Source organism: Macaca thibetana, chromosome 5, assembly GCF_024542745.1.
Source record: "Macaca thibetana thibetana isolate TM-01 chromosome 5, ASM2454274v1, whole genome shotgun sequence".
In the NCBI taxonomy this organism is placed as follows: domain Eukaryota; kingdom Metazoa; phylum Chordata; class Mammalia; order Primates; family Cercopithecidae; genus Macaca; species Macaca thibetana.
Genome location: NC_065582.1, coordinates 28,798,778 through 28,822,475, shown reverse-complemented (window position 1 = coordinate 28,822,475; position 23,698 = coordinate 28,798,778).

The window sequence follows — 23,698 nt, the reverse complement described above, 5'->3', positions numbered from 1 at the left end:
TTGGAAAACCCACACAAATATACACCCTTTGCCTTAATGAAAAGAGGTAACTAGGAATTAAGTAATTAGGTATCAACCATGTGTCATGTTTTTAACAATACCACTCATATTCAATTTCATATCCATGCAAGTTTACAGTATAGTATCCTTCGACCTTCCGCAAGTACAACACATTTAATTATATACAGAATTATTTCTCTTTATCTTTTTGGCAATTGCAGATATTTTCAAATGCGATTTGCCATCTCTATACTTAAGGTTTTTTTAAAAAGAGGGTATTTCAAGTGAAGATTGACAAGAGTAAAACGTTTCTTTCTAATTTACAGACGTTAAAGAACAAAATGAATTTATAAGCATTTTCAATAAACTCTTGGGAGCTAGATACCTGAAAAGTCTCGTTGTTACTAATGAAAAAAGTATAAAATATTCTGCACATATCATTTATTCATTGTGTCACACTTAAATCTTACTTTGGTCAACATACATACACAACATCTGAATCACGATTTCAAGAAAATTAATAAATATTTTGCCTATAACATCTTATCAATTGTGAGTTCACTGTAGTAGCTATCTTCTAAATCCCGTGAAGTATAGGACCAGAGAGAGTTATTTCTATTTAATAAATTATCTTATTATTCAAATTATCCTATTTTTTTTGTTTTGTTTTGTTTTTTGAGACGGAGTCTCGCTCTGTCGCCCAGGCTGGAGTGCAGTGGCGCGATCTCGGCTCACTGCAAGCTCCGCCTCCCGGGTTCACGCCATTCTCCTGCCTCAGCCTCCTGAGTAGCTGGGACTATAGGCGCCGCCACCACGTCCAGCTAATTTTTTGTATTTTCGGTAGAGACGGGGTTTCAACATGTTAGCCAGGATGGTCTCCATCTCCTGACCTCGTGATCCGCCTGCCTCGGACTCCCAAAGTGCTGGGATTACAGGCGTGAGCCACCACGCTCGGCCTCAAATTATTCTTAAATCATTATTTGTAAGATCCCCAAATTAGGCATTCTGACATTGACTCAACTTGAATATAGCAAAGATAAAATATTTACATCTTTACATTGATTCCTGTAATCGATGTTGTCATTATGATGGGCATTATATATTTTTCCCTGTCTCTTTTCACAAACTTCAAATATTATGAAAGCTTTAGCTCATTCTTATGATTTAACTCTTCAAGCTAAATATACACAAAGGATATGAAAAGTAAAGATACATCCTCTGAAAAGTTTATAAGCATAAACCGTATTAATTGAATTTTCTGTTTTTATATTTATTTCCCATTGTGCATTATAATTTTACCCTAAAAATGTTATGTTCTTTTTGGTTATGCAATATGAATAATGGTATTTTAAACAGGCTCTTATATAATATGGAATGAGAGGATTAAACATGCCTAAAATTAATTTTACAGTTATAGTAACCAATAAATATTCAATATATTTTCAACTAAATTTTATTCAGGTAAAAAAAGGAGAAAGTTTGAATATGATTGTATAATTATGATAAATAAAATGCAATAGATTTTGTGCTCTATTAGTTTTCAATTTCAATTTTCTTATCACATCCATATTGAATTCACTTACAGAAAGGTTTAATTCTTTCCAATCAATATTATTTTTATTTTAATATTTACTATTGCAATTTATTTTGTTCCAAAACAGCGCTTTCTTTTTTCCTCCACCATCCCAATATAGTATTGAACAGAAGTAGTGTGAAAGGGCATCTTTGTCTTGTTCAATATTTCATCATTAAGTATATTATTAGCTGAGGTTTTATGTGACAGCTCTATATCGACTTGAGGTAGTGCTCATCTTTCTCAAATTTTCTGACATTGTTGGCTATGAAAGTGTGTTGAATTTGGTCAAACACATTTTTCTTCATTGTTGAGGTTATCATATGACTCGTGTTATATGTTGTTTTACTGTGGTATATTAAATGGATGTAACCAATCTTCTATTTCTGGGATACAAATTAATTTGTCTTTGTCAGAAATATGTTGCCAAATTCTTTGCATTAATAATTTCGTAGGACTTTTACATCTACATTTACAGGGGATGGTTCTCTGGAAATTTTTTCTTGCTGTTTCTGTCAGGTGTTGGTATTAGTTTTGTGCTGGGTTCATGAAATTATTTGGAAAATGTTCCAGTATCCTAATAGTGATTGTGTGAGATTAAAAGTGTTACTTCCTTAAACATTTGGCAGAATTCAACAGTGAAATATCTTGGTCTTGGGTTATTTTGTTGTGTGTGGAGATATTTTGTAATACAAATTTAATTTATTAAATATACATGTGACTACTTAGAATTTCTATTTATATTTGTGTCAGTATGAGTAAGTTGTGCTTTACTAATAAATTTATCCATTTCATCTAGTTGTTGAAGTAATTAGCATACAGTTATTCAAAAATTGGCATAAATGTATTCCTTCAATGTCTGTAGAATATTTGGTGATATTCCATCTTTAATCCTTGATATTAGTGTTTTCTGTTCTCTCTCTTCTTCTCTATTAGTTATATTTAAGGGTCATGATGTTAACCAACCTTTTTAAAGTATTGGTTTTGTTTATTCTCTTCGTCTCTCTACTATCCATGATTTCTGTTTTATATTCAATTTTTTAGTTACTTTACTTACTTTGGTTTAATTTCCCTTTTTGTTTCTACCTTTACGAAATAAAAATCTCTGGTTTTCAAGTTTTTCTCTGATAAAAGAACATAAGGCTATCAATGCCCCCTTAAAGGATAATTTAGATGCGACTCATGAATTTTATGTTCTTCATGTATTCTATTTGTTTCAGTATAGCTTATAAGCCATTTGTGACGTCTGCTTACCCAAAAGTTAATTAGAAATATGTAACTTAGGTATGGTCCAGTTATGGTTCAATATATTATTTATATTCATAAATAGCAATGTGCACTAAAAAGAATGTGTATTTTTTAAGGTGTTGGATGTAATGGTTTATAAAAGTCGGTAGGTAAAGTTGGTTGTTAGTACTAAGATCTGTAGAATTACTCTTTTTGACTACTTGTTCTAACAATTGTTGAGACAGAAATGTTACAATCTCCAACTATTCTTGTGATTTTTCTATTTCACATATAATATTTTTATGTCATGATTACATGACTTTTATCTTTATGTATTATAAGAGAGAAAAAGAGAGAGAAAAATTAATCCCACTAAAGAAAATTTTAAATCTAGAAGTCTAATGTAAAAAAACAAAGTAATTTCTGACATAAGTTTTGAGATGTTGCAAAAATAAGAAGTGGTAAACATATGAGCAAAATACACAAATATTTACTTAAGAAATAATATGAGGGATTAAAATTTGTAGAATGCTAATTTCTAGAGAAAATAATAAAAATAGAACTGATATATTAGTTTAAAAGGTGTTTCATATTTAGATGAAAATATAATAACATATTTGTGTTATGAATTTAAATCCAAATTCACAAAGATTCTTAAACATATGTTTAAAATAGGGTATAATCATATCATATATCCACCAGAAGAACTACAATTAGAAGACTGACTTGATGATATTTTGGAGCAAGAAGACCTCTCATGCATTGGTAGTGGTAATGTAAAATGGCAAAATCTCATTGGAAAAAGCTGTAGACACTTCTTATGAAAAATACACTTACCCTATCATACACAATTGCACTTGCAGGTATTTACTCACCAGAAACAAAAAAGATTTTTTCACGCAAAACTTATATAGAGTGTTCATGACACCTTTATTCATAATCCACAAAACTGGGAACTACTTAGGTGTCTATGAACAGGACTTGATCAACAAATTGTGGTATACTCTTACAGTGAAATACTACTCATTTCAATGAATTAAAAAGGAAGTAACTACTAGAATGACAACAACAATATAGGTAAATCTGAAAGATGTTATGGTGAGTGAAAGAAATCTCACCCAAATGAATACATTATGTATAATTCAATTTATTAATACATTAAATTTTGGAACAGGTAAACCTAATTGGCAGTGGAAAAAATAATGATAATGGTTGTCTCTGGAATGAAATGGGTTAAAGATTAAAGACTGATGTGAACATTTGTTCATATTCTATACAATGATGAAGAGCTGGATTAAAGTATATGCACCTGACAAAAAGAAAGATTTGTGTGTTTCACATAATGTAAACTTTGTTTAATACCTATAAATAAATATTGAACTCTATTTTTAAATATATATGTTGAATTTAAGGTGGAATTGAACTACTATCAGCAATTTTCTTTGAAATACAATGCAAACTGTATTCATTGATAGAAGATTAGGTAGATGAATAGATATGTGAAAAAACAAGTATAATAAAATGCAAAGGTTGATTCTAGATGCTAAATATGAGAGTGACCACAGTAAAACCTTTTAAAGTTTGCTATAGGTTTAGTTTTTAAAACAAAATATTAAAGAAAAATAGAGTGAAAATATGACCAACTGAGAATCATTTAAAACAATTGAATTTTAAAGCTTAGCACCAAATGAATAAAAGAGTAATAAAATTGCACAAGAGTTACAACCACTTTATTAGTTAATGCTCTTCTCCCCTTAATAACTTAAAATATTTATTTTCCTTCGGTAAGAAGATTCATACTGAAACTACATTAGGCAATTCTTTGTAAACGGTTTTGCCCTTGGTACATATGTGGCCAACAGAAAAACTAATTTTGTTTTTCTGTTTCAGAAGAAGGGATGGTTTATTATAAGCACATTTTCAAAGACACCTACTGACCAAGAATAATATCGATAGTGAGAAGGAAAAGAAAAAGGTAACAGTCTGGAATAATCAATAAATACACATGAAGCAGACAGAGAGACACATGATAGAAACACCCATTTATGACTATTATTTAGTTATAAAGAAGTTACATTCTTTATTTTCTCTTATGTAATTTGGAACCCACTTTGCCCAATATCTGAATTTTATAAAGTGATAATATTGATTCCCATTAATTCTAAAAAAAAGGAAAGCACATTTTCCAAGCAAATTTCAAACCATGAAATAGCCAGAAAAGGCTCCATCTTCTTCCCTCATTGCAAAATATAATAAGGTCTTTGCCACATATAGGCAATAAAAATTATAAAATTGATAATTTATTAACTAATTGTTCTAGACATGTATCCAAAGTCATTTTGGTGACAGTAAATAATTTCTACCCCTGCTATTAATATGCTCATTAGAATACAAATAAATGGACATTTATTAAGTAATTAATACGTGATCAATACAGCAACACATTTTCCATTCCCTTCTTCCATAAAGTGAAAGACAAATGTAGAAATAAAAATAATTAGAAAATAATTAATTAAAAATAAATGGAGCTGGCCATACATGTAGAGACATTGCAAACTAAAAATTACCAATTCAAGTGTGAAGAAATAGTGACATCCTCATAGAAAAAATGGAAACTTAGCTAGGCATTACTAATAGCATTTGGCAGAAAAAGATATAAAAGAGAATGTCGTATAAAATTTAAAATATTCTTCCAAAAAGAAAGAGAGAAGGCAGAGAAAAATATGTTTCCTAGAAAGAGAAAGACACATTGAATTTATTTCACAAGCTTCTGAAGTTGACCATATATTAGATTAGTGACTAAAAAAAATTAAATTAAATTTATCCTTTTATTAACTCTCTCTAAACATCCTACCCACATACTTGTACACACAAACCCTCTTATTACATTTCTGAAAAGCATTTTTAAAGCATCCCAATATTGTATCTTGATGGCTTTTTAAAACTTTAAAAATATAAGAGTGTTTCAAAGCATGTTGCATCATATATACTAAGTGATATTTGATGCATTTAAATTATAAATATTTTATTATGCAATTTAGTTATTTTTTTCAAAAAATAAGTGATGGTGTTGGAAAATGACAAATCATTACAGTTGCTTACCTTCTTACATATTGCTAAACACTAAAATGTGCATGTAATTTCAAAATTAAATTATGCTTGATAAGACTAAAAATCTGAATACTGAAGACTTTTAAAACATAATATTTTGATATATTCTTAAGTATGCCTACAGAAAAGTGGTATTAGTACTTTCAATATGAAGGTACTTTGTTGATGTTTAGAAAAATTGTACATATATATACTAGCTATATATTTGCAATAGAATGATTCTGGATATGTAAAAAGCTGAGAACTTTCATTATATTGTTAGATAATTTTATCATGGAAGTAAAGTTCAATTCTGCTGATATAAGTGGCAATACTCTTTTCAATGTTTAAGATTAAAACACTTTTGTGTGACTTTAGAAAAAACTTTTTATTAATAAATTTCCTTTATTTAATGTATTTTTATCTGAGTCTCCAAATATTTGGTTGACGTTTATAACTAGAAAATAATTATTTGTAATTTGCCTTCAATGTAGCAAGTACTGAATGGGAATTAAAATTATGTAAATATTTAATTAATCTATTTATTTCTACCTTTGCTTATTAAACGGGCTCTGAGATATCTTACAAAAATGTTTAAACAAATCAAAACAAAAGTATGCCCATAAAATAACAAAATGTATAAAGCATATTTCTTACAACATTTAGTATAATGTACGGTACGTGATTCAGTGAAGAGTCCAAGTTAATGACTGTCTTATTATCTCTTTCTGTATCTCTTTATGTGCATTTTAAATCTTGATACCTTTTTAGTTTAGTCCAGCACTTCAAAAGCACTCTACTCATCACAGAATATCTTAAAAACATGTCATCATTTAGCGCAAAATGTAGTGGCTATCACTCAGAAATAATGAAAAAGTCCAGTAGATCTTTTGGGATCTTACTCTCATGGTTTACATTTCCAATGAAAGTAGGTCCCAAATTCTCCTAAGAATACCTGTAAAGACACCAGGAAGGAAAAGTCAAAACATCACTAAGCTTTGTCATGTATGCCTAAAAGATGATATGATAATTCCTGATTTTTGTAATTTTTTTATTTGTTTCTCATTTGGTAATTAAACCAGTATCACTTATTTTTGGATTTTGTTATGAAAGCCCCACATTCTTGTCACTAATTTCAGTTTTAGTTAGCCTAAATGCCAAGCTTCTAGAGCCAAGAAAATTCCTAAATACTCAAACACTAAAAATATGCTAGTTTAAATTAAAATAATAACAGCAAAGAACATTAATAGAAGAAAGGTATTATATTGTTTATATATTTATTCTATTAAAATCATTGCTTATTTATTTGGCTTTATTGCAGAGCATATAGTCAAAGGAAAAATAATAGACACAGATGATAGATTGACAATGTGAAATATCTATGAGTCCTAGGATGTTAGACTTCAGAAAATAGATGTCTGAAATTATCCAAAATAATAATAGTAATAATAATAATGGTAGAAAAGAGTACCAGTCTTTAGACTAAAAATTCTCAGGAAGCCAAAATATTCAGTGAAAGAGAAGCATAATTAATATCTTCTTGATATTCACAATAATGAGGATAAAGAAAATATCAAACAAATCTTCCAAAAGTAATAATGATAATGATAATAACAATGGCAATGTTAGTAAATGACTTGCTAAGCCCTTTTTCTATGCAGGAAAGCATTCAGTTAGCTATTCATCTGCATTTTATAATGAACTAGATAGGCTTGATTCAAGTAAAAACAGAAGATCACATGTTGCATCAAGTTGAAATACATCAATGCATATTTCCCAAAAACAAAATTGACATTTTGGTTTCCAGTTAATTCCTACATTCACTTATGCAAAGTTTCAGAACTAGGAAAGCAGAGGGATAATTAATTGGGAATTTTAAATCCTATAACATAGATTTATATTTTGTGTTGTGATTTAAGGTAATGGTTATATGTATGGACTACTGAGTCAGCCTCCTTGGATATGAATTCTGGCCCTGCCACAGTTTGGCTCTGTCTGTTCAACTCATTACTCTGCTTGACGTTGGTTTGCTCATGTGAAACATAGAAATCATGAGTACTTAGCATACAGGTTTTCTGTGAGTATTAAATAAGATAATGTAAAGAAAACTCTTAAAACAGTCTCTGGGGTCTGGAGGGTTCTGTATACATTAATCATTACTTTTTATTACATTAACTAGAAATTGAAACTCAATTGCTTGGAAGTCTTCTATAATTGTCTCTATATCACTATAATGATAAAGTTTAGGTTCATCAGTTGAAGGAAGAGTGAAGCCTGTCACACACAGTAGATTCAATGTTGGTGGCATCTAGTAGATTCAAAAATAGAAATCTAAGGGAGAGTAACTAAAGTATAAGTTTTGTAGTGTTCCTCTTTTTACATTTCATCAAAGAGGGACACAATCCTTCTTTCCTGAAGATAAGTGACTTAATGGAAGGAGTAGATGGGAGTGTGGCAGACAGTGATAATTTCTTATAAATATACTGACTTGGGAGATTGAGAAGAAGGCAATTGTCTGCCTTCTTCTAGTCATCAGAACCTGTTTTCTACCGCCAGAAAAATGTTTCCTAATCTTCCAAATCATTATTCCGTATCAGTTTTCCTGGGTTTATTCTTCCTTATTTCATTTTACCTTATGTTAGGGAGTGGTTTTGTCAGCTAAAATTTAAAGAATTGGCTAACAAAATCATTTCTGGATATATTTCTTTTAATCACCCTCAAATACCTTCATCAGTAAGTAGATGAATTGAGGCCAAGATATTTTGAGAGAGAAATTTTAAACAGATCCTTCATTATAACAAAGCAAACATCAATGGCATCTCATGGTATCACTGGAGGAGCATTTATAATCATGCATTTTTCACAACCATTCTCATGTATTATGATGTTACTTGTAATGTTTACAATTATGAATTTTTGTATTAAGTTGGACTTTTTTGTTTGCTGGTGACAGATGGCCAATTTGAAGCCTAATGATGGGAGGTATTGACTCATGAAACTATTGACTCATACTTTGAAAGAGAAGCTCAGGGCCAGCATGATGCATTTTGATGGCCCTGTATCCTAATTTGTCTCTTAATGTCCATTTTATTCCCATTAGGACATGTTAAATTTATATTTCAAGGGACCTCAACGCAGATTTACTGAATCCCTACACTTAAGAGAGCAAACCACCATGGCACATGTATATTTATGTAACAAACCTGCACATTCTGCCCATGTATCCCAGAACTAAAAGTAAAATTCCAAAAAAAAAAAAGAGAGAGAGATTCAGTATAAAAGAGAAAAGCATGTTGATTGCCTCTAATCTTACAAGAAATTGTTCAATGAATTTCCAAGTAGCCCACTTCAGGTGATATGGCCACGCATTTGATCATTATCTGAGCTACAGGTAAGACAGGTCTGCAGAAAGGAAAAGGTAATTCTTGATAAACACATCAGTATATTTCCACTATACCTTCTACAATGTTACTGATTACATCTAATCTCTATTACCCACCTCTGTCATGCATGCTCTTTCCATTTATAATAAGCATACTAATATTTCATTAACGTCTGTTTTTATTATATGCACATGTACAAAGGGCAGGCAGGCATCACGTCTGTTTTGCCCCTTGATGTAGTCCCATTACCTGACATATTGACAGGTTTATCACTTGCCCTCACATATTAATAATGAAATAACTGTCTTTTTTCATTCAGTTCATACTAAAAGTTCAGATCCCAGTTTGTATTATGTATTATTGAACGCATTTTATATCTGGAAATTATAACTTGTTCTAACAGTGCTTTGCTGAACTACTTCTCTGCTGCTTCTGTTCTATTCAAAACAAGGAAAAACAGTACTTTAAGCCTCATTTTTTTTTTTTTTTTTTTTTTTACCTTGCAAGTTAAAGGGAATCTCTTGCCACATGTGGAAGCAGCTTACAAAGTATTGATGGAATCTAGCCTCGGTAGTGGCTATCATGTTTAAACTAATTTTCATTATCAAGAAACTTGAGTAAAAAGTTAATATATTCCCAAAGCTCATTTGGATTCTCTTGAATACTCTAGATTTTGTGACTGGCAAAATCACCTAGGAAAGAAAAATATGTACTATAAATTTCTCCATTTAACAGTAGTCATCAGTCATCAGATTCTAAGTACAGTACAGTTTTCCACAATTCAGATTGTTGCCAGGCCAGCCTTACTTCTATTAAGAATGTTGGCTGTGGGGGGAGCAGGGAATGGGAATGGGAAAGGCAAAGTTAACCACAGTGGAGAGGTAGAGATTTTCTTTTAGTCTTTTTTTGGTTATTTTGGGAAAAAAAAAAAGAAAGAAAGAAAACAAACAAAAAAGTTGATATCACATGAAAACTTCCTAAAGCCTAGCAAATTAGTTTGTTTTTACAAATGTAACAGTTTATGGCACAGGGGAAGGAATTCTCTCCATATTGGTGAAGCAAATTCAGTACAGCTTGGTGCTGGTCAATATTCTCTTAGTAGATATTGTCAGATGTCACCAGCATTGAACTGGCACCAGCTGCAATATCAGCATAGCAGGATGTGCAGGAAGCTCTGAACATCTTTAGCTCACTGAAATATTAACTGGGGGATTTGCTGGACTTTAGAGGCCCGGAAAAGTAAATTTTATCAAAGAGAAGCAGAGTCAAAGCAGAGGACAAGGTAAAAGGTGATGTTTCTGTGTTAGCTGTGATCATAGGATCACAACCCCTGTGGACCTAAAGGAATAAATAGGATAGAAGTTTTGAAAGAGTCCTCTAGATAGAGACACATAACTTCTCTCAGTTACAGAAATTGTGACACTACATTTACATTCAGGCTACTCTTTCCTAAAATAACAGGGTTCCTTATACAATACATGTCAATTATGTCACAGAGTTGTTGTGAAGAGATGTATAAAGTTAGACATTGCATTGATTCAAAGGGTAAAACATTTTGCCAAAAGAGAAGACTTATTTACACCTCTCTATTTAGATGTCATGTAGGAAATATAGAATAGAAGCTAGTTTCATTTATCTATTCTAAAGGCAGACAGTGGGATACATTTCAAAAAGTATATGTCCATTTGGGGAGTCTATTACAATTTACCATGAAGCAGAAAGACTTGAGGAGAAATTAGAAAATTCCAGACTTTATGAGTCTCTGTAATGTAAAAGTGTTTTAAATAACCAAGCTGTCCTATGTTTGATGTATTTTCCTTTGGGGCTTGAGTAATAAACATAGATATATGGAGGGAAGAATTTTATATCAAGTTTTAATGAAAGGTTAATCACTTCAGCATCAATAAGTCATTTACTAGGAAAGACATTCTAATTCATAACTCTAAGGTTTGATATGTGTTTCCATGTATTAAGATGTAAGGAAAAAAAATGAAAATAATCAAACTTTAAATGTAGCTATTAACTTGCTTGGTGTTTCACGATGCTAATAGATTCCTGTCAAAATAGAAGCTGACTTCAGATGACCTTGGTTGAAGTTGACTAGTACTGAAATTTAATTAACTGCTGCATTACGGCAGTACAGAATACACTTTATGGCAGGTTAGTAATAACCAGAAGAGACAAAGCCCAAGGGTGTAAGTTTTTAAGCATGCTACAGAGATAGCAGAAGAGTAAAATTATATGCAAGCAACTTGAAACTTCTTGTAATAAATTGCTTCCAGTATTATAGTGATATAGATGAAGTTGATACTTTAAGGAAAATCTCAGAGCAGCAAGTTGCTGGGGAGTTTCTTTACACATATGTAAAAATGTAAGACCACTAACAGTGGATTAGAAGAGTGGCCAAAATGATCCATGCTTCCTTATGCCCAAACTCTTTGCAGAGTGATTTGCAACTCTTTTCTTTAAAAGGTGGAGACTCTTTCCTTACTCCTGGAATCTGAGCTGATCGGGTGATTTGCTTTGACCAGAGCGAATGACACGGAAGTAATGCTATGTAACTCCTCACTTCAGACTTCAGAGGCCTTACACATCTCTGCTCCCTTTCTTGGACTCCTGTAACTTCCATATGAATAAGAAAAGACTAGCTTCCTGGAGATGAGAAACCAAATAGAACGGAGTCAATCAGCTGGTTTATGTCATCCAAGGCCCAAGGCTTGCCAAAGAGCTCATACAAGCTCCACAAAGACAACCCTCATCATATCTTTGAGCTAACCACCAAATGGAACAGAGTCAATCAGCTGGTTTATGTCATCCAAGGCACAAGACTTGCAAAAGAGCCCAGACAAGCTCCACAAAGACAACCCTCATCATATCTTTGAGCTAATCCGTCAGATGACTGCAGTAGGTACATAGCTAAGGACGTTCTAGAGCTGACATGCCCACACTGAATCAATGGTTCCTGAGCTAAACAAATGTTTGTTTTAAACCATTGAGTGTTGCAGTAATGTTACATAGCAACAGATAACTGATGTCGCGGATTATATTGTGTTTGAAAACAAGAGTTTATCAGTTAAAAGAAAATTGGGTTTTCTTTCCTTACTACTACCTGAAAAACACACTCTAGCCCTATAAGCATTTTAACACATTTCTAGATTAATTTCACATTAATTTTTGGCACAGGTGATATTTATAGGTGGTAGTAACAGGAATAAATAGAGTCAGAAAACCAAATTTCTAGATGAAAATGTAGTGTATAACAGAAAGGAAAATTAGTCAAGTCATTTAATTTATTTTCCACTCATGTTACCTCAGATAGAAACATAACATCACCTTTTGTTTCTCACTTTTCCTCTAGATTAAAATGGAACTGAAACTTATAGATTGTAGCAGTCATGAGCTTTTAGGACCTTTCCTTCCTCTGTCCCCTTGGCTTTTGTGTGTCAGAGCCCTATTATCTCAAGCGTGAAATATGGCAAAAATGCACTTTAATGATTTTCTCAAACCAACCTTCTCTCTTTTTAAGCCATGTATCACCCAGTAATGATTTTCAGCCTGAACCAGATTTAAAAGTTTCATTCTTCAGTTATGATCCTTCAAAGGTTGCTTTATTGCATTGTATCAATATTCCTTCATGATCCCATGCCATTTTAGTTTCTCTGTCTTCCACTTCTCATTCATTGCTCATAAAACCTTAGATGAAGTACTCTTTCCAAATGTGTCATGAAACTTTTAAACTTTAATTTTAGGAACAAAAAATTATATACATGTCTATGTTTCCTCTTTTCCTAGAATGACAAAGAACTAAAATTCAATTGTGCATATTTGAAAAACTACATTTCAAATGCGTATATTTGAAAAACTAAATTTCAAATATGTATATTTGGAAAACCGTAATTTTAATAAATGAAAAAATCAGTAAGCAAATCAGTAAACTTTCAAAATAAAAGGCTTAAAATTGCCTTTTATTAAAAGGCAATTTTAAAATTGCTTCAGTTGGTCAAAAATATGAGTTTCAGTTGCAAAATGTGATGCTTGTTTTGGGAAAGAGAACGAGGGCCTCAGACATACCTGAAAGAGTGTGAAGAGGTTGGTTACTACAGAGTATATTGCAAGTATATTAAAGTAATGAGCTTAGTCTTAGAGGCTCTAACAAAACAATTACCTGAAAAGAGCAGTTAGTGAATAGGCAAAAAAAAAAAAAAAAAAAAAAAAAAAAAAAAAAGAAGAAAGAAAGAAAAAAGGATTACGTGTGAGAAAACATTTTAATTTCTAAATTTTCAAGGCATGATAAATCTAAGTACTGATATCCAGCTTGAGGATGTAACAAACTGCACAGCTCATGCACCTAGAAGGTCACGATAAGCAAACAGAATGTAGAGGACGGGTCAGCCAATAAAGAAAGTTTTGTCATTGGGAAATTGAAACTTAAGTCGGGAAGGGGACAGGGGTACAACCTTATAAGGGAGATAATAAAACTTAGGTGATGTCCGGGGGGATTGTAAACCCATAGTACTCAACCAATGAGGAACTGGGTGAGGGACTTATGAGCTAGGAGATAAATTACCTGCTGTAACTGCCCCAGGTGTGCCTGCCTACCAGACACCCAATCTAGCAAGACCGCCATTAAAAGTCTCACTTCCACTGTTCTTTGTATCTCCAAGTCTACTCTTTTGGTTTGGATAGGTGAATGTATGTTTCTCACATAAGAACAGTTGAAGCAGTCCATAGGATTGTGGCTAATATCAGACTGTGTAGTCAGAGTGTCTGGATTTTAATCCAGCTTCACACATTTACAAGATATACAACCTTAGGCAAATGTCTAACATGTCTCTGTGTTCTCATCTGTAAATAAGTAATAGCTTTACCTCTTAGGGTTGTTATAAAGATTACATGAGAATATTTTATTTTGTAAAATAATTATTTTCTAACTTCTGGACATTGGCCTAAGCAAAGGGTTTATGATTAAGTTCTCAAAAGCAAATGTAACGAAAACAAAATTAGATAAATGGGACTCATTTTAGCTAAAAATCTTCTACATGGTAAAGAAATAATAGGCAACCTACAAAATGGAAAATGATATTTGCAAGCTATGCCTGTGACAACGGACTATCAAGAATCTATAAGGAACTCGGCCGGGTGCGGTGGCTCACATCTGTAATCCCAGCACTTTGGGGGGCCAAGGCGGGTAGATCACAAGGTCAGGAGATTGAGATCATCCTGGCTAACATGCTGAAACCCCATCTCTACTAAAAACACACAAAAAATAGCCAGGCATGGTGGTGGGCACGTGTAGTACCAGCTACTCAGAAGGTTGAGGCAGGAGAATGGCGTGAATCTGGGAGGCAGAGCTTGCAGAGATCGCATCACTGCACTCCAGCCTGGGTGACAGAGTGAGACTCTGTCTCAAAAAAAAAAAAAAAAAAAGTCTATAAGGAACTCAAACAACTAAACAAGGAAAGAAATTAAAAAGTGGCCAAAGGATGTGAACAAACATTTTCAAAGGAAGACACACAAATAGCCAACAAACATATGAAAAATTTCTCAACATCACTAATCATCAGAGAAACGTAAATTAAAACCACAAAGACATACTATCTTACACCAGTCAGAAGGGCAATTATAAAAAGTCAGAAAAGAACACATGCTGGTGAGGATGCAAAGAAGGAAACACGTAGACATTGTTGGCTGGAATGTAAATTAATGCAACTTCTTTGGTAAACAGTATGGATATTTCTCAAAGAATTAAAAATACATCTACCCTTCACTCCTGTAATCCCACTACCGAAAGGAAAATAAATCATTATATCAAAAAGATACCTATACTTGTATGTTCATTACAACACTATTCACAATAGCAAAGATATAGAAACACCCTAAGTGTTCATCAATGAATGACTGGATAAGTAAAACGTGGTACATATAAATCATGGAATACTACTCAGTCATAAAAAATAATGAAATTCATATCTTTTGCAGCAATGTGGATGGAGTTGGAGGACATTATTCTAAGTGAAATAACTAAGGAACAGCAAATCAAATGCCACATGTTCTCACTTATTAGTGTGAGCTAAACAATGGCTACACATTGACATTCAGAGTTGAATAATAGACATCAGAGACTCAGATACATAGGAGGGTGGGAGGAATATGAGGAGGGATGAGAAATTGTCTATTGGGTACAATGTACAGCATTCATGTGATGGTTACAGCAGAAGCGCAGACTTCATCACTGTGTAATATATCCATGTAACAAAACTGCACTTCTGCCCCCTAAATCTACACAAATAAATAACACACTAAAAATGCAAAAGGATATATTAACATGGATAAACATGTTACTTAAAAATGAAGTACAATATTTTAAAATATTTTATATTCTAAAATTTTTGCCTTGCTCACTTTTTCTGCCACATTCACCTCCCTGCCTTAGGGTATTTGGATCCTCTTTCAACAGATCTCCTGATGTGTTCCTTCATTCCATTTATATCTTTTCAAATGACAAATCCTCAGAGCGTTCTGGCATCATCTCTCCATTTAAAATGGAAGCCTTTCCTACTCTCACACTCTTGTTACTCTGCTTTTTATATCTCTTCATATTGATAATATATGACATCATATTCTGTATTTAGTTGTTTTCACTCTGTTTTTACTAGAATATAATTGAGCAAATGACAGTAGATGTTTTGCCTTCGTATTCTTGTTATTCACTGATTCAAATCCTTCTACCTAGAAAAATGTGGCTTATAAGTTCTCACTAAATATTTGTTCAGTACATGTTGAACAAATATTTTAAAAGATATTTCTATTATTTCTCACAAGATTTTAAAAAGACCAATGACAAGATTTTTTGGATGTGCAATCTATACATGAATAAGAGGAGTCTAACACCTACAAAGAAAATATTTTATTTAATATACATTTTCAATAAAGGACAGAAACTTAGCCTGATTATCACACTTCTAATTTTTTCATGTAATTAAGTTATCAAAGCACATAGATATTTTAGACTATAATTTATACCAGCTAATTCCTTAAATGATTTAAATGATTTTACTTAATAGAGTGTTCTGGAAATAAAAATACATTTTATTTTAATCAAGTAATACTTTTGGGTTGTGTAAACAAAAGTAATAGCACCCCTATTCTTTATTTGATCACTATCTTTGATAGATAACTAATTGGTGCCTTCGCTTCAAATTTGAGCAGAGTTTCTAATTTGGAACTCAAAGCTAAAGTTAATTTCTAAAGTTTTCAAACCAAATTCCTCACTTTTTAAAGAAAATGTTTTGTTTTGTTTTTTGTGATTTAGGCCTGAAGGGAGAAAAGCAGCCAATGAGGAAGGTGCAAGAAGGTCACCCTAAGCCTCCTTTCCTATCTGTCCTATGGAACAAAAGTCTTAATCTTTCTTTCTTTTCTTTTTTTTCTTTTTTTGAGACCCGGTCTCACCCTTTCTCCCAGGCTGGAGTACAGAGGCGCGATCTCAGCTCACTGCAACCTTCACCTCCCAGGCTCGAGTGATTCTTCTGCCTCAGCCTCCCAAGTAGCTGGGATTACAGGCATGCACCACCACGCCCGGCTAATTTTTGCATTTTCAGTAGAGATTTGGTTTCGTCATACTGCCCAGGCTGGTCTCAAACTCCACCTCATATGATGTGCCTTCCAAAGTGCTGGGATTGCAGCGTGAGTCACCACACCCGGCCAAAAATCTTCATCTTGTTAGGGGAAGGAAAACAAACACTGCAGTCTTTAGGACACTGAAGAAAATCTATTGCAGTTGGGACAAGGGAACAAAATTAGAAAACAGACTACTTTTGGTAGAAATGCAGGAACAAAATCTGTATCTAGAAATACAGGACGAACGGGAAGGGCAGGAACACTGAGGGGATCACTCTCCCTGAGGCCAGGGACAGAGTGCCTGCCTCAGACTGTGGCTTAATCTGAAAAACAGAAAGGATTTTCCATGCTCTCCACAGCTGGAAAACATAAAAAAGCCATTGGGTAGGAAGCACTGAGTAACAAGCAAGAGTGGATAGCTGGGAGAGATAAGAATAGGATAAGGATGTCAAAAGGGACATTCTCTGAGTCACCACAAAAATGGAAAACCCAGAGTGAAAGTGTCACAGCTAAAAATGTAAGAAAAAATCCACTAGGGAGTAGAAGGTAGGTATAAAAGAGAGATAACTTCAAGGAGACTGATAAAAAGCAGTAATAGTTGTAATAAAAGCTGAGGCCGGGGCGCAGTGGCTCATGCCTGTAATCCCAGCACTTTGGGAGGCCAAGGTGGGTGGATCACGAGGTCAGGAGATGGAGACTATCCTGGCTAACACGGTAAAAAACCCCGTCTCCACTAAAACTACAAAAATTAGCTGGGCGTGGTACCAGGTGCCTGTAGTCCCAGCTACTCAGGAGGCTGAGGCAGGAGAATGACGTGAACCCGGAAGGCGGAGGTTGCAGCGAGCCCAGATCACGCCATTGCACTCCAGCCTGGGTGACAGAGCAAGACTTCATCTCAAAAACAAAAACAAAAACAAAAATCTGAATATGCATATATACAGAGGTGGTAGATAAAAGCAGAAAAATGAGCAAAACATGTTATTTTACATGACAAAAGGCAAAAATATGTTTTGGGAATGGGACTATCTTATATATTCAGAGAGTAAGTTTTTATGCCCTGATTCTTCCATCAGAACAGCTTTTGTTACTTTGGCTTCATGTGTGTATGCAGCAGGTTAAAAATGCTCCCTTGTACTTTCCAGGACTGATGTTTGAGCTACAGTAATGAAGAGGAAACATCAATATTGAGCATTTAATGTCGCCCTAAGTTAAAGCAATTCTCATTGACTTCAGCGTGATTTCAATTCAGGGCAAGATTTGGCCAATTAAGTTCATCTCCTTGTTTGGCAAGTCCACAAACTCCTGACTGTCACTTGGTACACAGTGGCTTCACACTCTCACACGTTCAGGCCTCCCTGCTTTCTCAGATTTGGGCACCGGAGAGAAGTCATGAAAACAAAAACTTTGTAGTGGGTAGGAAAGTATATTATTCAAGAAAAGACTTAAAGGTGTTACATGGGTGTTTTAGAAATACCTAGTTGGTATATTAAATTCAATATCATCGAATGTCAATGATGTACTTTTCACTTACAGCATTTTGCTATTGTATAACCTTAGCTTTCCTAAGAACAACAGCGTATGTGATTAAACACCCATAGGAAAACTATTCAACTTTCGGAATTGTAATGTTTTATTCTTTGGTGCTTACTTAAATATTTTATGTGAATATAGCTAGATATAGTTTATTTTTTATTCAGCACTATAAATATATATAGCTGATTATGTAAATTATATTACACAAATTTGAAATATAATGTTTAAATATAAAATAACTTTATTAATTTAAGAAAATAAGGGCTTTTTCTGTGACTATCAATATTTCAAAAATAAAATTCAAATTTACTTGTTATCCAAAATTCCTCATGATTGCAATCTCTTTTTCAGTATGCCTGATAATGTAAACACGTAAAGCATAACTAAAAAGTTTCTAAGAATGTATCCCACTGAAGTTTATAGGGATTTTTCTATTAATAATGAAGTACATGCAACATAAAGAAAAACATTCCGCTGTCTCATTATTCTTTCATCTGGAAACAGGAAATTGTTAAAAGTAGAAAAGATTCCAATAGAATCCATGATTCACATTATATGTGAGAATGGTTGTCTATATATTAATCCAAGCACCTAATTAATAAATTATATATTAGACAGAGGAATTCTCATAGACCCCATATAAATTTCAAGTTATGGCTAGGGAGGCTACATATACCAGCATCTAAACCATAGGTAGCACTTTTCAGACTGAGGGGTTGTGGGACAAAGAGTGACAGTTGGGACCCTGGAACAAAAGGCATACACCAGACCTGCCTCCAGCAAACTGGGACTCATGGTCACCCTGGTTATGTGTTTGCTGTGCTCTATCAGATGAGTCACTGAAATCTCAGTTTGCTTTGCCTCAGTCACAGACTTTTGATCCTTCACTCAGTAATTTGGAATCAGAGATAATGAATATAACTCTAGAGGCAAGAAGGAGGATGGTAGTAAGTTTTGAATAAAAGTTATAAAGAACTGACAAAGAATAGGAATAAGAGACTCTGAATAATGCTCTCTTTATAGACTTTACTGCCCTGGCACCTGAGATGAAAAATCTGAGTGCAGGAATGAGGCACTAGCAATTTACCTTACAGTACTATAGATTTTGAAGATTGATGGCATTTTGTTCTTCTTGTACAGCACATTGGATACGTGAAGAGGGTATATGGTCTGCCTTTGTGCACTAAATTTATATCTGATTTATAAGCTGCATGGAGCTCTCCATCACAATAACAAAAAAAGGTTTTAGTGCTGCTTAGAATGGCATTCTGACTTTTGTCTAACAATGAAATGTGATTTAAAGTGTATCACCTTCTTGATGGTGAAATCAAACCCCTCCCCATTGCCTATTTTACAACTTATTTCAAATAAGTCCCTCAATTTGGTTCGTGGCAGGTATGATTTCTTCAATTTTGACAGATTTATTTTGATTCTGACAAAAGCATCACCAAATAATGGCTCTGTTCTAAAAGGGAAGGCACTTACTTTTGCCTTTGATGACATAACAGCTTACCAAGGGGATCATGTAGCAACTTCTAAAATGTCCACTGTTGCATACAGAAGGTAGTTCCCACCTAAGCTTCAGTTAACACTTTAATAACCTTGTGAATCTAAAAATATATATGAATGACAGTCTGACCAATATGAGGTGAAAAGGAGAAAGCTGACCTATAATTAAATAGGAACACCTCAGAGTTTTCATGAATTTGCCATGAAGCAATGTTCTACCTAGAGGCCGGAATAAGTGCTTCTTGGGACCCTTGTTCTAAATTAATGAATGATTTAAAAAAAAAAAAAAGAAAAAAACACAGCCTTAAAGGAAACTTTAAAAGTTTTAAAGGAATTTTATTCTCTTAGATTAAAAAAATCATTATTTTGAAATATATTTATGGGAGAGTCTAAATACATTTTTAGCAAAGCTATATGCAGGTCAGGAAGCTGAACAGAGTTAGGGTAGTTGAGTATAGCTTTAACACATGATTATATTATCCACACAGATTATCTAGCACAAAGAGAAAATTTATATTGCAATGAAGTCAGAAGAGTGTATTATATTCATTTGAAGTTCCAGCACACACACACATAAAATAGTGGTAGAAATCAAACTATTGATTATCTCTGTAAGGCCCCATTGCTTAGAAAGCAGTACAAAGGAATCTTTGACAATTCTGGAAATATTGTATATTCTGAACTGTATTATATTGACATGGATGTACACATTTATAAAAAGTAATATCTATATGAAAGATTAGTAAATTCAAAGCCCTTTACTGCATAAATATTATACTTCAATAAAAACTTAACTAAAAATTATAGAATACAGCAAAACCAATGAAATTGGTTGAGAAGAAGCAAGGCCCAAAGAAATTTTAGGGCCTTAACTGCATATATTAGAAAGGAAGAAAGGCTAAAGTCATTGATCTAAGCATAATTCTCAATAAGATAAGAAAAAGAACACTAATGAATGAAAAGTAGGAAGGAGAAGTAGCTTATAGTCAGGTAATCTAACTAAAATATATAAAAGCAATATAAAAAGAACACTAAAGAAACTTTGTTAAAAATAATAAAATTTAATGAAAAATGCAGTATATGGATCAGGAATCAAAAAAAGAAAAGACGTAATATGTAATGACAAAGGAGGCATCACAATACATCCTAAATGCCATAAAGGCAAAATATAAAGAAAATTGGATGAATAAATTTTAAAATAGAAATAAAAGTGATTATTCCTAGCAAATACAGCTACTAAAAACAGTCCAAAAATATAAAAGATAAAGTCTTATAAGTTTTAAATAAAATAAATCATTTTATTTTCTTTTTATTATCATTTCTAGCATTATTATTTTAGATATGGGATCTCTCTCTGTGGCCAGGCTGAAGTCTCAAATTCCTGGTGTAAAGTGATCCACCTGCCTCAGTCTCCCAAAGTTTGGGATTACAGGTGTGAGTCACTGTGCCTGGCCTGAGTAAAATAAATCTTAATTAAAAACCTTTTCACAAGATTCTAGACTCAATTTGTTCACAGGTCAACTCAACAGACATTTAAGGAAAAACTAATGCAAATCTTACAACAATTCCTCCAAACAATATAAAGAAGTATTTCTCCCAATGTCCCTATGTGTTTTCTCAGTCCATCATGCACTTGCTATCAAATCTGACAAGGATATTACAAGAAAGGAAAATTAGAGGTCAATTGTTCATGAACATAGATGAAATGTCCCTAAATAGAATATAAAGAAATTGGTCCCTTTTAAATAGAGAAAATATATTTACACAGTAATATAAGTAAATTGGATTTATTCATGCTCTGTTAAGTTTTTTATTAATGCTAAAATGTAATTAGAGAATTTATCACATTAAAAAACAAAAATCAGAAATACTTCAAGATATACAGAAAATCATCTAACAGACTCTCAATTTCTTCATCTGATATAGAATTTCTATTAAGAAAATACTACAGCAAGCATACTTGATAGTGCATTTTTAAACGTTCTGTCAGATATCATGAATGAGACAAAGATACTCACTAGCGTCACAGATACCAAATACTAAGTATATGAAACATTCCATATTTTTAAAAATTATAATTTTAACAGAAACAAAAGGACCATGATAGCAGGTACTATAACTATGTGAATAGAAAATTCAAAATATGTATCCACAAATTAAAACAAGCAGAAATTTAGTTTGTTACATTTCTGCATAAATGATATTTTTATATACAAACATTTATTAAATGTTATTTTAAAAGATACTTAGAAATAAATGTAACGAAAACTCTTTAAGTTATCTATCTATTGAAAATTAAGAAACATTGCAGGAAATTTTTTATATACTTAAATAAATAGAAAAACACACCATGATTTGACTGTCTATTGGGAACTCAATCTTGTAAAGATAAGAATACTTCCATAATTACCTTATAGATGCAATGCAATCAGTCAAAATCCTAATGGTTTTTATTAATGTATTTTTTGGTCCTATTTGACGAGCTATTTACAAACAAAAAATGAAAAGACAGAGGGCCAAATGTAGCTAAATTGCTTTTACAGAGAAAAATATTGTTTACTAGGCCCTAGGATAAAGTTAGATTTATTAAACTGTGCCTTTTCATAAGGCAGGATGAAGAAACCAAAAGAACAGAATATAAACTCCAGAAACTATCTTTCCCACATATGGAGAATAAATTTGTGATAAAAATAGCATTGGATAGCACCAGGAAGGTCACTGTGTTTTGAAATAAGTGTTACCATATTAACTGCATATAAATATTTTAAAAATGAAACTTGACTTCCATCTCCCTATATATATATATATGATTAATAATAACGTAAACAAAGTTTAGAAATATTTTACCAATAAGAAGTATAAATAAAATTGTACAACATAGTAACAATTTAGGAATATTTCCCCCAAAATTAACCCTAATGTGTTCTATATTTATTGGTGTCATAAATCAAGTACTTTAAACACCAGTAAAATTAGCATACAAAATGCACTGGAAAATATCATGAAAATACTCAGCAAGTGTGATTTAGAATATTATTTACAAATTAAAGTTTGAATAAAATACTATGCAAATCATTTCTTATTTAAGCAAGAAAGTTTAAAAAATAAAATTTATTTATAGTAATAGTTACATGATAATAAATAGCTTCTCACAAATTTCATCAATGATAAGAAGGAAAACTTAGAAAAAATAGTGTGAAAGAAATTGAGCTGGCTGGGCACAGTGGCTCACGCCTGTAATCCCAGCATTTTGGGAGGCTGAGGCAGATGGATCACTTGAGGTCAGGAGTTCAAGACCAGCCTGGTCAACATCGTGAAACCCCGTCTCCACTAAAAATACAAAAACGTAGCTGGGCGTGGTATGCGCCTGTAATCTCAGCTACTCGGAAGGCTGAGGCTGGAGAATTGCTTAAACTTTGGAGGCAGAAGTTGCAGTGAACCAAGATCTCACCTCACTGCACTCCAGCCTGGCGACAGAGTGAGACTCCATCTCAAAAAAAAAAAAAGAAAAAAGAAAAAAGAAAGAAAAGAAAAGAAAAAAAGAAATTGAGCTTATAAGATCGAGTATTCTTTACTGTGAATTATTTTGTGGTTTTTTTTTGGCGGGGGGTGCGGGGAGGTTTGTTTGATTGTTTTTGTATTTTTCAGATGGAGTCTTTCTCTCTCTCCAGGCTGGATTGCAGTGGTGAGATCTTGGTTCACTGCAACTTCCACCTCCCAAGTTCAAGCGATTCTCCTGCCCCCGCCTCCTGAGCAGCTGGGACTA